Source organism: Eptatretus burgeri, chromosome 18 (genome assembly GCF_056783735.1).
Source record: "Eptatretus burgeri isolate ZD-2024b chromosome 18, Ebu_testis_v1, whole genome shotgun sequence".
NCBI classification, from domain to species: Eukaryota; Metazoa; Chordata; class Myxini; order Myxiniformes; family Myxinidae; genus Eptatretus; species Eptatretus burgeri.
In genome coordinates, this window is record NC_140978.1 from 34422807 (window position 1) to 34432843 (window position 10037).

General features: G+C 41.3%; 1 protein-coding gene across 1 annotated transcript in view; it reads right to left on the reverse strand.

The window, feature by feature from the left end:
• Positions 1-9780: 9780 nt before the first annotated feature.
• The window catches only part of LOC147008864 (voltage-dependent L-type calcium channel subunit alpha-1D-like), a 355309-nt gene continuing 355052 nt past the window's right edge, over positions 9781-10037 (reverse strand). Inside the window, exon 47 of the mRNA XM_085864488.1 lies at positions 9781-10037. This exon is cut by the window's right edge and continues 796 nt beyond it. The gene's annotated coding sequence lies outside the window, so the exon portion shown is untranslated.

Sequence of the window (10037 nt, forward strand, 5' to 3'; positions counted from 1 at the left end):
TATATGTATATATGTATATATATATATATATATATATATATATATATATATATATATATATATATATATATATATATATAGATATATATATATATATATATATATATATATATATATATATATATATATATATATATATATATATATATATATATATATATATATATATATATATATATATATATATATATATATATTTTTTTTTTATATATGTATATATATGTGGCGATATGTGGCGACTTCAATTGTGAGCATTAAGCTTGGATTTTGAAAGGTTAACCAGTGTGGGGTTACTCGAAGAACATGGTCATCCTGGAGAGGCAAACGAATGAAAGAGCAAGACCAAAAGCAAGGTGGTGGAAAAGAGAGACCATCGACCTGTCTGTTACTGTGGAAGAGAGCAACATGCTATATGCTTCTTCAGTTTAGGAGATACAATTGGTGTTCAGAGCTTTGGACTCCACTGAATTCAGGACTGGTGTTCAGATGGGAAACCAGCCCACAAGAACAGCACTCCATCAAGCTGGAGCTCAAGGCTTTGTAAGCCATAAAATGCTGATGTATGCCAAAGAAAGGCTAAGCAAGATGGATACCAAGTCTGCAGCTCACCTGCGAGGCTAGTTTGGGAAAAATATGCTCAGCAAAGGTCATGGTTGATGATAAGGTGAAGCAGATTGAGAGTGAACTTCTTCCTGGGGCTGATCACAAAAGTAGATTGGACAGTTAAAAAGTCAATTCTTCCAGAGAGAAGCAGTGGAAATTTGAGCCTCAATTGCATTATATGACAACTTTCAGATGTCGGAGCAGCATTTTATCATTTCCTGATGTCCTGAGAGGGATACAGTTGCTGCCAATCCGTCATTGAGATGAGGTACCATTCGGTATAATGTCTGCAACGTGATAGGGTTTTCAAGTGAATCAGAAAGGTCGTTAATAGATGGATAACTAAAATAGACCCAAGGCACGGCCCCATGGAACTGCGGCCTCCAGTGGGTGAGAAGGTTAAAGTATTCTATTGAGAGCTACGTGCTGAAGGTGCACGAAGGAAGTTGGGTACCAGGAATGAAAAGGGTCTTGGTTTCCACGTGCAGAAAGCTTTGTGAGCAGAGCAGGGGTTTCAGCCAGTCTCAACGAAGTGTTATATCAAAACATAGCCTTATTTTTTGTATACATAGTCGAGGTTCATGGAAGAGCTAGTACAAGTACACTGAATGGATAAAGCTGCAACAGGACAAAAGGAATAGGAGAGAGGGGGGGGCACACCAACAGACACCAACAGCAGAGCCGAAGGTCAAGATAGAGGGAGGCTGACAAACAATTGGTGTGGGGAGGAATGGGGACAGGAAATGCTGGATGGGGTGCATGATATGGACACACAAGGAAACTTTCAGGATGAAAAACTGGAAATTTGGAATGAGGGATTGGGGTCAGGCTGTGGGTCGGGGGGGTTAACGATGGTAGAAAAGACTATTGTTTTGAAGTGGGGATGATTTGAGATGGTGATGAACTGCTGCTTGAATAGCGGTTCACCTGGAGGGAAGAATGACATTGAGGACAATGTGGAAGTTTGTGCCACAGGCGGGAAAAAAGAGTAACAAATGAGTGGAGGTGAGCAGTGATCCTTGATTTAGGTAGTTTCATCAGAAGTGGATTGATGGTGGACTGTGTGAGTCCTGCAAAAACTTGGGGGGGGGGAGGGGACAAAGCATGTAAATAACAGAAGGTGCATGACCAAAAAGGAGACGGTAGAAGACAAACACTACCGACCTGTCTGTGAATGCGAAGTGATAGACCCATAGACTCAAATAAATCATGGGAGATTACAATGACCTTAAAGGACTTGGTTTCCACGGCATCAAGCTGAACAAGATATGAGGCAGGGGAGTCAGTCCAGAGGGGAGAGCAGCACTCCATCAAGCTGTGGATGAAGGCCTTGTATGTGGATAGGAGTTCAGGTTTGCTAAGGAAGGACTTTGTACGATGGAGGATGCCCAGTTGGCAGCTGGCTTTGGAAGTCAATTTTGAAATGTGCTTTACCCAAGAAAAATCCTGGCTCATAATGAGACCCAGGAGTTTGGATGACTTAACATCCTTAAGTGGATTGTTAAGAAAGTAGATTGGGGGGGGGGGGGGGGGTTGCCAGATGTTCCTTTCGGAGTGTGTGATTTGTCAGGATTGAAAGACATTCCAAGTGTTTGGCCAGCTTGTGATTTTTTTTTCATGGTCCAAAGAGAGGGAAGAAGCTGCTACATGCCTGTTCGAAGGATGAGGGACGTCACTGCAGAGGATGGAGTCATCAGCAAATCAATAAAGAAGATTTTCCAGAGAGTCGGGGAGAAGATTTATGAAGATCAGGAATAGTATTGGGTCAGAACACTGATCATTCCTTGACTCTGTTCTTGAGGTTCAGGACCTCCATTTCTTTTTGAGAGAGATGTAGTGGCATGTCTAGAGTTGAGTGAGTGGGACGGGTTTATAACTGTTAATCAAAAATCAGGCAATTGGAGAAGAACATTAATGGACTCCACATGTCCACAATCCTCATGACTCCAGAAGCTTCATGCCAACAACTGTATGTGGACTTCCAGACCTGTAGTTTGTGGTTGTGTTTTTGTACCCTTGTTGTGCATGGAAGTGATGCGAGCTGTCCTCCAAGCAGATGGGGAGTATCTTGAGGTGAATGAGAAGCAGATTAGCAGATAGGGAAGAGATAATAGCAAGAAATGATTTGACAACCTGGGAATATGATGCCATCCGGCAGCTCGCAGAGGTTATATTGGTACTGATGAGATCATTATTGACCTTTTTGGGTGAGAATCTTAGTGTCGGGGCCGATTATCTGGAGGGGTCCTGGCCGTTTATCGGTGGGCCTTTCACGTCGCCTTCTCCCTGAGGAAGCATTACACTGTCGGGAAGAATTTTTTTTCTCCTGGAGCCTCTCCACAGGTCCGGTCAGACTCCGGCTGAATGGAAGCAATGAGATTGTGGAATGGAGTTGGTGAGGAAAGTTTGTGGAGGGCGGGTATGAATTGGATGCATGTAGTTTGAGGGCAAACACAGAGTTCAGTTACTCTGCCTGATTTACTTTAACCTTTACGCTCTCTATGATATGCTTTGCCATCCAAATCAACTCCAAGGAAACACAACATCCATTTTTGGATAAGATGACACATGTACCGGCCACAGTCACTCAATCCCTAGTTTCTATCAGGATGGCCCAGAAGTACGCCCACTCATCTCAAAGCTGTCTATCCTGTTTTTGAATCCTGATCGAGCTACAAACTGTCATCCCAGTGTTTCACAGGTGGGGTGATTCATCAATGTTCGTCCGGTGTGCCAGCATTAGTTGGTGGACGTTAAAGATGAGGAGGAGGAGGAGGAGGAGGAGGAGGGGAGGAGAAGGAGAAGGAGGACGATGATGACGACGAGAAGAAGAATCCCTAGTTTTGACTCATGCCAGCATACAGGTGCAGAGCATTAGTTGTCCCCAAGCAGTTACAAGGCTACAATTGCTGGTTGGGTTACCACTCCAACTCAGTAAGTCAGGGCATAATGCTGTCAGATGGGATTCCCATTTAACGTCCATCCAAGGGATGACACACACACACACACACACACACACACACACACACACACACACACACACACACACACACACACACACACACACACACACACACACACACTGATGAATCACCCTGCCTGTGAAACACCAGGATGTCAGTTTATAGCGAGGTCAGAATGCGAACCCAGGCTAGATAGATCAGAGGCGAGTGTGCATAACTCCAGGCCATGATTCCTATACTCGTATCAGCAATTCCATTTCCACCTATGCATGTTAATGTTAAGCTCACAGGTTGGTTTGTGGTAGGTGTGAACGTCGCACATATACATTGCACAACGTCGTACCTTGCATGAGAAAAGACGCGCCTGTGGATGTGCAGATGTGGAGTTCCAACTTTACATCGCAGTTTACAGCCTGGCAAAGATTTTCAGGTTGGCGGAATCACACGATCATAAAATAATAAGAGCGAGAATGGCATTCGGTAGAGCGCATACCTCCACCAGGTTGAACAGTTTACGTTTTGTATCTACTGATAGGCCAGATCTGGATCCAGACCTGAATCAAAATCCAAATGGCTCGTTCTTGTCACACACCCAACCTGTCCATCAAGTTTCGTCCCAATCCATCCATAACTTTTTAAGATATCCTTTTCACAGACAAACAGATAGGGGTGAAAACATAACCTCCACCCACATTCAGTGATGGAGATAATGATAATAATAAAAATTTGCCCCTTTATAGGGTGCATATCTGAATGGGAAACATAACCCCATGATACCTTCTGTCCTGATGCATTGTACCAAATTTGGTCCCCCTCCCATGGGGAACTGACAGTTATTTCCCCAACAGGTTGGGTGAAAATAAGGGATTAGGAGGTAGGGGACATGACACCCCCTTCCTGAAGTGGGACAGTCATGGGGAGCACAACTTAAGGTTAAGGCACAACTTAAGTCATGATGCCGCATGACCAGTTTGGTCTGTCTCTGGTTGTCGTCTTCTAAGAAGATTTTTCAATGAAATACCAATATTTTGGGCAAACCCCCTCCCTCGCCGCTTTCACTCGTTGTACAGGTGGCGCATCCGGATGGGAAGCATAACCTCATGAGACCGAGCTGTCCTGATGCATTGTACCAAATTTTGTCCACATCGATCCACATAGTTTTAGTTTGTGAAGAGAAGATGTTTTAGTCAAATGTTAACGGACAGACGGATGGACACCGGGACCCACTCCATGAGCTCATTTCGGAGAAATAACCTAAAAAATAAAATAATAACACTCCCACACACAGGAATGCCAAATTGAAGCAACAGACATAGTAGGACCTGTATAGGAATATTATCAGGAAAGGAAAAGTATGAAGTCTCCCTATGTGCACCTGACTGACCTCCATTAATGGGAGCCACGCGTTGCACCTTCACACGCTCAATAGAAACCATGCTTTATGGAGCTGTTCGCCAAATCTTGACTTTTATGTGCTTTATGAAGTGTATAATTATACAGCAAAACGAGCCTATTGGACAGCTTCGGTGATATTTCTAAGACAACTCTGAAAATTTATTTATTTATATATTTTTTGCATTTTTCACACCAATTTGCTTCCAGTGCGGGACATGTTTATCGTGTTTGTAGAGCAAAACTTGCACTCTTACATGATGACTCGGCAATTATTTTGATGGCCGACAGTGGCGTGTGGCTGGTTTGTAGGCGGCAAGTTATGAAAGTCGTCCGCATTCAAAACTCCTGCGCTCCATCTGTAAATGGTGCAGGCGTCATAAAGATGAAGTCACGTGACACTTCACCTTGAGAACGGAGACGTTACATATTCGCATTGCCAATGGCGTCTGCCGCTTTGCAAATGAACCACTGTTACTTTGCATGAAACCAACAGGATGTTGATCGAGGTATTGTCACCTCCGAGAGAAGCAAGGAGAAGCTGACGTTTCGGGAGTTAACCCGTCGTCTGAGCAACAAAAGCATATACTGAAATACCATCGCCAGAATGTATTGCATTTGGGTCAGTTTGTTAGTTTGTCTGTCTGTCTGTCTGTCTGTCTGTCCACACATAATGTGTGCTGTCGAAGATCACAAAAACACCTAGTGGAGGCCAGTATTACACATTATCCTTTTTTCAACTGAGTAGTCAACAAAGTACACACTACTAGATCGTGAGCACGTTTATAAAGTACTTGCTATTAGTCAGGTGCTTTTTTTTCCATAAAGTACGTACTCGTAGAATGTGCATACGTCGATAAAGTAAATACTATTGGAACAAGAGTACGTCGAAAAAATACATACGATTGGAACGTGAATCTGCGCAACAACCGAAAAGGTCCATTTGTCCGATGGATGAACATACACCTACGTCATCAATGTATCGGCTACACATCAACACAAACACACCAGCACACAAACGCTGCACAAAACATTTCCTGGTAAGGGCCTGCAAAAGTATTCACCCCCATCCAAAGATTTCACATTTTTATACCATCTGAGCTTATTTCATGATGCCTTCAAATCAAAATATATACATACATACATATATATATATATATATATATATATATACATATACATATATACATACATACATATACACATACATACATACATATACATATATACATACATACATATATATATATATATATATATATATATATATATATATATAAATATATATATATATATATATATATATAGTCTTCACCAACGTCTCCAAAGTGATAAAGCTAAAAAATGCAGATAAAATGTGAATAAGTTAGATGTACAGAGAGAATCAAATGATTCTTCATCGCATAATATTCAAACCCTTTGCTTAATTAACCATAAATCACTTCAGGAGTAAATTATTTGTTTGAAAGATGACAAAAAAGTGCAATACATTTCACCTGTATGTAATCAGTGGTTTGACTTAAAAATTAAAATCCCCCACTTATTACCTTCACAAACTTCGTTTGACGAAGGTTTTGTATTGACCCCTGTGTATTTATTTGTTGGTAAATATGTGTGCGGACAACATTGCGCAAAAACTGCTGGACCGATTTGCATGAAATTTTCAGAGATGATGTGCAGTTACTCAAGGACGCCAGGCGAAGCTTTTGGGAGCGATCGGATTAAAGGTCAAGGTCATGGTCACGAAAAGGTCAGAATCGTTTTATCGTCATAACGCGGTCAATTTTTATCCGAACGAGATAAAACCAACACCAAAATGTTCATTACTCAATTCTACATTCTAGGCTATGCCACATGAAAGTGTGGCGTAATTACCCTAGGTAGCGGTTGTGGGTCAAAGGTCAAGGGGGTCACCACAAAGCATTTTTCATTGGGCAGCGTCATGGACAACATTACGCAAAAACCACTTAGCAGATTGTCATAAAATTTTGTGGACTTGTTTGATATCATGAGAGGACAAATCGATTCGATTTTGGGAGCGATCGGATCAAAGGTCAAGGTCAAGGTCACAAAAAGGTCAAAATCGTTTTTTTGCGATTAAAGTGTCAATTTTGTTCCGATTTACATCAAATTAAGTCCAAAATGTTCAGTATTCAAATCCCGATCCACTGATATAGCGTATGGTATGGCGTTTGCAACCCTAGTTGGTCTGTGGAAGTCAAAGGTCAGGGGGTCACCAAAATGGAGTTTTTGATTGGGAAGCGTTGTGGACAACATTACACAAAAACCACTTCGCAGATTGTCATGAAATTTTGTGGATGTGTTTGACATCATGAGAGGACAAATCGATTAGATTTTGGGAGCGATCGGATCAAAGGTTAAGGTCAAGGTCAGAAAAAGGTCAAAATCGTTTTTTCGCGATTAAATTGTCAATTTTGTTTTGATTTACAGCAAATTAACTCCAAAATGTTCAAAATTAAATTCCCCATCCTCGAATATGACACATGGTATAGTGCTTTTGTCACCCAAGGCAGCGGTTGGGGGTCAAAGGTCAAGGGGGTCACAAATTCACATTTATATCGGAAAGCGTTGTGGACAACTTAACGCAAAAAAACAAAATGCAGAGAGGCTTTAATTGTTTTTGATTTGTTTGGCATCATGAAAGGACAAATCCATTAGATTTTGGGAGCGATCGGATCATTTGGGTGTAAACTAGAATATATCTGTCTCTAAACTGTGTGTCTGTTGATGCAACAAGGGCCATAAGGGCCCTACCAAACTTACTTACTAAGTAAAATACAACAAATTTTCATTAAGGAGACTTGGTATAGTTTGATATGTACATAGCTTCACTCATGGTTTAGTAAAAGTAGTTTTACTTTCTTGTTTAATTAGACGCCAATTAAAATGACGTTTTTGTCCTCGCTCGGATTTGAAAACATGATCTACTTGATCCAGTTCGTATCTGCGTGGTCAGTGACATTCGACTGAATCCGACCCTACATGCTACAGAGTTCGGCACTCGGGACAACGAATCACCTAAAATTGTCATAATCAAAATAGTTCTAATTACAAAATCCTTTCACAAAATCCGGATCATGGACTTTAAATTTGCGAAATTCCCGAGCAGATTTAGTGGAATTTTAGTTCCTCATTTCACTCTCATGCCATGTTCAAACTAGTGGCTGCGGCGAAGGTATGCGCTCTACGAGTGCCTGTTCTAGTTGAAGGAGTTTGAAGGTGAAACTCGCTTGGTCAACCAATAAGGCAAACATGAAGTCCAAGGAGCTTTCAAAATAAGTCAGACATAAAGTGGTGGAGAAGCACCGTTCAGGAGAGGGTTATAAGAACATTTCAAAGCCACTCATTATCAATTTGAGTACGGTGAAATCTATCATTATGAAGTAGTAGACGTATCATACCACCAAGACTCCACCCAGATCAGGTCGCCCATCCAAACTCAGCAGTTGGGCAAGATGGAAATTGGTTTATGATGTCACTGTAAATCCAACAATGAGTTTGGACGATTTGAAAGGCATTTTGTCCAAGATGAGGGTCAGTGTTCATCAATCAACAATATCCCATTCCCTTCACAAAGCTGGGCTCGATGGACAGGTGGCAAGAAAGAAGCCATTACTGAAAAATACACTTCTAAAAGCTCATATGGAGTTTGTGAAAAAGCATCTTAATGATACTGCAGGCATGTGGAGAAACGTTTTGCAGTCAGATTGAGAGAAAATTGAACTTTTGTTCTAAATTAAAAGTGACGTCTGCTGCAAGCCTAACACTGCACATCACCCAGTTAACAGCATTCCTTCTGTCGAACATGGTGGTGGCAGCATCATCTCATGGATCTGATTTTCATCAGCAGGGACTGGAGCACTTGTCAGTATAGAAGGAAAAATGGATGGCAAAATACAGGAGAATCCTTGATAAAAACCTGCTTGAGTCAGGCATGAATCTCAAACTGGGAAGGAGATTCACATTTCATCAGGACAATGATTCAAAACACAAAACAAAAGCCACACTGTAGTGGCTGAATAAGAAGAAAATAAATGTTCTTGAGTGGCCCAGTCAAAGTCCTGACTTGAACCCAATTGAACATTTACGGCGATACTTGAAGATTGCAGTCCATCGATGATCCCCATCAAACTTGGCAGAACTCGAGCAATTTTCACGTGAAGAATGGACAAAGATTTCACCTTCTCACTGTGCGAATCTGGTAGAGACCGACCCAGAAAGACTCACAGCAGTCATTGCTGAAAAAGGTGTTTCCACCAAGTACTGACCGAAGGGGTTGAATACCTTTACAACCAGTGAATTTTAATTTGCACATGTTTTTTGCAGGTATCCCTGACGTTTAACCTCCTTTAACTATAACAGTGTTTCGATTGATCTCTTCAGTTCTGAATAAAAAAAGTTAATTAGGAAAAATTGTTTTCCATCATTCGTAATTCATCTAAATGTGGCGTTATTGGTCGGGGGTGAATACTTCTGCAGGCCGCTGTATGTTTGCTCTTTCTAGTTTTGCTCTGTCGGAGCTTCATTTGCTCCGACGAAGGTGGTGACACCTGAACGGTCAGCTTCTCCTTACTTTCCACGGCGGTCAGTACACCTGAATCGGTTAATTCAATGTACTGTTTTACCTGTCTGCCGACGCAGATCAATGCAAGCCTTCACCAGTAAGAATGCAGTTCTTCATTGAACTATTATCATATTTATCAAGGAAGACTTATTATGAGCATTTCCTGTTTTTCTTCACATTTGTAATAAATTCCCTTTAACAACATTCCATGGCCCATACATTTACCGTGACATGCCATCATTGTTTGCATTTTTATTCCTTTTATAACAACATTCCATGGCTTATGAATATTTCCCACGACGTCCCATCGTACAGTTTGTCTGGTATCGAAATGTGGTTCAATAATGCAAAACGGACAATAAATTGCTTTATGCAATCTGCTTTTGCCAAACAATGTTCAACACCAGACGGTTATAATAGTATTGATACCTGCAAAAGGTATTTTAGTGCTCGGCGACGGTTATAACGACTGTAGCACAAAACCGAGCTAGACT